We start from the raw sequence: 4,762 nt of genomic DNA, 5'->3' as shown, positions 1-4,762 counted from the left end.
AAGCATTGTATTATTTTGCTATTATAAATATTCTATGATGAAACTTCTTAGACATACATGTGAAGTATTTCTGAAGAAGGCATTCCTAAAAGACGAATTTCTGGGCCAAAGTGCATGTACACAATCAAACTTTTGACAGATATTGCCCTCAAAGAATTATATCATTTCCCACCCCATCAAAAGGTTGAATGAGAATATCTGTTTTCTCACACACCTGCCAATATTGCATAGAATCAGTGTTTATAATCTTTTTATAAAAAGAATTTTACAAGTTTAATGTGAAATTTAAAAAAATTACATAAGTCTACTTCCTTTAAAATACAAAAATGCATGAGTAGAAACAAAAGCAACATATCATATATGTTTACACCACTATCTAGTTCTTCGTATCAACTTTACTATTCAAACAATAGAAAGCAGGTGGCAAATTAAGGGTTAGGAAAGAGATAAAACAAAAATAACTTTTCTACCATGTTTATTCTACACTGTGGACAGCTGTGCTCACAGAGACGGCTTCTTTTACTTTTCCACTCTGCAGGAATTCAGTTGTATATAAAATGGAGCCTGCTCAAAAGCTGAGGGAGACTAGAAATGATGGGTCCGTATCCTGGTTCATTGCCATACCGTTCAAACAATGGTGCGGCTATGAGCTTATCATTTTTAGGGACTACAAACAAGGCTTTCTCTTGTAGTTGATCCAAAAACAACTTCTTTTGTTCCTTCGGTTTTGTAATATGTGCAGAGATGTATGGATACAGAGGAGATTCAAAATTTGGTCTCTACCAGTTTCCTATGCAGTCATCAATGCCCCAGTCTTGCAGGACTCCATCCTGACCACCTAGTATCTCTGTCATTAAGCCTTTTAGTCCTTCAACTTCATCTTTTCCTGGGTTAAGTTCACCACCAGGCAGTTTGAAGAAAGTTGTTCCCAGCTGTAGCAGTAGCGCATGGGGTAGTCGGTGCTCATGTACAATCAGAACCCCTTCTACAGTCTTCCTCATTCCAACTTTATCAAATTCCTTCCTCATGCATTGAAATCTGGCCACAACAGAGCTGTCTTTCTCCTAGAGGGGCTCTTTTGTACCCAAACTATAATTGGTAAGAGGGTAAATGTTGATGGTGTGCTCCAAGGTGAGGGGCTCAGTCTGCTGGATGTTGGTTGACACCTCCCCCCTCCCCCCAGGGCCAGTTGGTCTGCTAGCAACTGGATGGCTCTAGGGACATGCTGGGAGAGGCAGGGAGACTCTCCCTGTGTGGGCAGCGGTGGTCTGCGTCCCACTCAGCGGCCACTGCCTGCCATTAACGTGAGAGCCTCAGTGTTTATAATCTTTATAACCTGATACTTTAATTGCATTGGCACCAGCCCACCTTGGCCGCCTCTCTAGTCCGCAAAGCCTTCATGCGAAATGATCAAACAGAAGCACAGCAGGACTGCTCTGGCGAGGGGTAATTTGATGGTATTACATGGATCGGCCTTGGCACCTGGCTACCTCTGGGAAACAGTGTAGAATGTGCCTTAGAGTTATACCAGCCAGGAGTGAGGAAGTTCAAGTATTTATCTTCCAATTCTCCATCTGTCCGTGGGTTGCACTCTGCTCTCAGGGTCATGAACTCTGACACTTCTGGCTTAGCCTGTAAGCCTGCTCCTTGTCCAGGAAGACAGCCCCGAGGTGGAGAGTCATGAGTGTTCCCAGTCATCAGTGCTGTGAACGCGCGGAGGATATGGATCGGGCACCAACAATGTCGGTTATAGATCTCTGTCAGGAAACACACTTCATGCCCAAAAGAGCCAAACAAAAACCACGATGACATAGCCACAGAGGGCAGAACATAGTGCGGAAACAGACACAAGACACAGAGCTCTTGAAACAGAGATACAATGAAGTGTTACAGGACTGTGCAAATGGGGAGGGGAAGGGATGAGAGGGACAGAAGGAGAGACCCATTTATTGAGTTAAAAGATATCGACAGCAGGCACTTTGTAAATCTCAGTAATCTGTTGATAATGACTTGGCACTTAAAATCAACTTTGAGCGATTTCAAGTCCCCTTGGGGCAAGGGCACGACGACAGGAATAGAATCTGGGAGAGTGAACAGCGAAGGGAGCATTTAGAGGAGACAGGAGGGAGGATTCTCTTAGCCCCTCCTGGTGAAATGTTTTCATCAACTCCCTGGAGAGCAGACATTGGAAGGTTATGTAAGAGCCTCACTCTACATTTTTTATAGTTTGTGATATATTTTAAATGAGCTCCAGTCATTCTCAACTACTTCTTCTAAAATTTTTCATGTAAAGAATTTTTGTAGGCATTGTTATTATTCTAACAATGTTATTCTTTCCATCCATCCATCCGTCCGTCCATCTGTCCGTCCATCTACATTCTTTCATTCCAAAAGGTAAACTGCCCAAAAGCTGACTAAGGCTCTGGAGTCAGACCCTTGCATTCGAACCCTGTCTCTGCTGACTGCCAGCTGCAGGACTGTGAGCAGCGCTCTGAACTTCCCTGGGCCCTGCTTCTTCATCCATAAGAGCAGGAACCTACCCCATAGGATTGTGGTGAAGAGTAAGTGAGCTAAGGCTACGTAAATGCCGGGCATATTATGAGTACTGCATAAACACTAGATATTTTGTTAGAATAACAGTTCTGGGAAGCCTTAACTACAGAAGCCAAGGTTCTATGCTCCAAATAAATACAGTTCACAGAACGACTGTCCTCACAGAAGCCTGCTTCATCAGGCCTTATTTCTGGCTGAGCGTGCCCGCACTGAAGTAGGTACAGACCACTAGGTCCGGGTATAGTATGTCACATTGTTCTTCTAGGCCTGCGGACAGACTCAAAGTCATGTGTTTTGGGGGAAAAGACTTCAGGGCTGTGAGTTCTTAAAGAGTAGAGACTTGTCCTGGGGAAAGGGCACCCAAAGAGGCCCAGAGCAGCACATGTTGTGAAAACTGGCTGAAGGAGTACTTGACTCCCTCAATAAACCGCCAGGGCTGTGTTGTCACCTAGTGAGGGATATGGCTCTGTGCATGCAAAAATTCCTGTGAAAAAAATAAAGGGACTGTACCATGAGCATCGAAGGACAGTACTTCTTGGCATATTTGGCACCTTTCAAAAAGAAAACAAAATAAAAAATAAAAAAATAAACCCCAAAGAATTCCCTGTATGATTATGGCAAGAATAGAATTTTTTGCTATTATAATTCTTGACATTAATTAGTGTCTGGCTTGTTATAGAGATCAGAAGAAATGAGACCTGTTTTCTTTAACACATCATGCAATCTAAGAAACAGGCCACACAAGAATGTGGGCTTCTTGGAGGTAAAAGCCAATGTGGAGCCCAAGGGTTTCTTATCTGTTCTTCCATGATGAGTAACTTTGATGAAAGCTTCAGCACTTGAATCCAATCCTCCTTGTGCCAACTTTTGTCCAGAGCACGCCTCTCTCTCCTTTCATCACCGAGTAAAATGATTCTTGAGGCCAAGACAAGTTACGGAAGCATTGTAATTTAGTTAGTTAGTTGTGTTGAAGGCTCATCGCTGACATGATAAAAATCTTAAGTTCAGGTTCCTTTCTTTTCAGCTCCTGGTAAGAGACACTTGAATCACTGACTGAATAGGACATTTTCTCGTGGAAGATAGTTTACAATGTTAGATGTCAGGAGCCATTTAAGAAAAATACCCGATTCACACAGAAATGTCATGTATAAACACTGAAGATTTTGGTTTTTATCCACACGTACTTTATGGTAGATAATTCTAAAGGTTAGGTAATGTGATAGATAACTCTGGGTTGGAGTTGCCCATTAGAATCGAAGGGCAGTGGGTGGGGTGCTTAAGGAGAGAGATGTTCAGCATGAGGGGGGGTTATGTTTGTGGCAGGTCTGTGAAGATCAGGACACCAATTTGTAAAAAGACCATCCTCATGAAAACATCTGTATTCTCAATAAACACCTCTCCTTAGCAAGAAGGTATGACAGCAAAGAGAAGGAAAGAGAGTAAAGAACCCATTTGAGAACATGGAAACACCAATCACTGGTTTCTGTTATATTCTGTGGAATATTCAGAGTAAATTAGTTGATAAGAAACTACCACTCTTGAACTGCAGTTTTTCTACAGAGTGGAAATATAGAACCTGTTCTTATTAGTGAGAGTTTGTTGCTATTTTTTGTTGTTTTGTTGGATTTCTTTCCCTAGTTTATGTTTCAGGTATGAGTAAAGGTCCATGAATGGAATCTGGTGACCTTCCACATCGAGTCATAAACAACATGTAGTCAAACCTCAGTTCTTCCTGGGATGTTAATCTGGTTTCATTTTCAAATGACCCCTTGTCTTTGCTGCTCAAATGGTCAGTACTATGGCTCCTTTCTTTTTAAGGGTTTCATGTCATTTGTTCCTACAGTCTTGGGGGGCTTTGCTCTCCCCATACTCAGCTGATGTGAATGATTTTATGGATAAACCTGGACAACCCTAGTCCCCTGAATTTGATGCCTTCCAAGCCATAGCGTTGCGTGTATGCGATGGCTGTTGTCCAGTTCAGGGATAATACACAGTTGGGTCTCTACTTGGTGAACTGTTGTTGAATCACAGACTCCTCCAAACATGGACTGAGCTAGCTAGTAACCTGCGCTAGAAAGGAGTGGAAACATTCATTATTTTAATCATATTCCTACAAATCATGTGTGTCCCTCAGATGACAAATTAGGTTTAAGCGGAGAATCTGAAGGGGAAGAAAATTTAAGGAAAGGAAATAAAAGGAAACGGCCAA

The 4,762-nt window shown here is 42.3% G+C and overlaps 1 pseudogene across 1 annotated transcript; it reads right to left on the bottom strand.

The window, feature by feature from the left end:
- Positions 1–542: 542 nt before the first annotated feature.
- LOC308552109 (cleavage and polyadenylation specificity factor subunit 5 pseudogene) lies at positions 543–1,401 on the bottom strand (annotated as a pseudogene). The gene is made up of 2 exons: positions 1,369–1,401; positions 543–1,214 (listed from the first exon to the last, which is right to left on the bottom strand). The product of its transcript is annotated as a cleavage and polyadenylation specificity factor subunit 5 pseudogene (transcript).
- Between the last annotated feature and the right edge of the window lie 3,361 nt (positions 1,402–4,762).

The sequence above is a fragment of the Miniopterus schreibersii genome (genome assembly GCF_964146895.1).
Source record: "Miniopterus schreibersii genome assembly, chromosome: 1".
NCBI lineage: Eukaryota > Metazoa > Chordata > Mammalia > Chiroptera > Miniopteridae > Miniopterus > Miniopterus schreibersii.
Note: the sequence above shows the minus strand (reverse complement) of the source record. Positions and strands in the feature narration are given on the sequence as shown.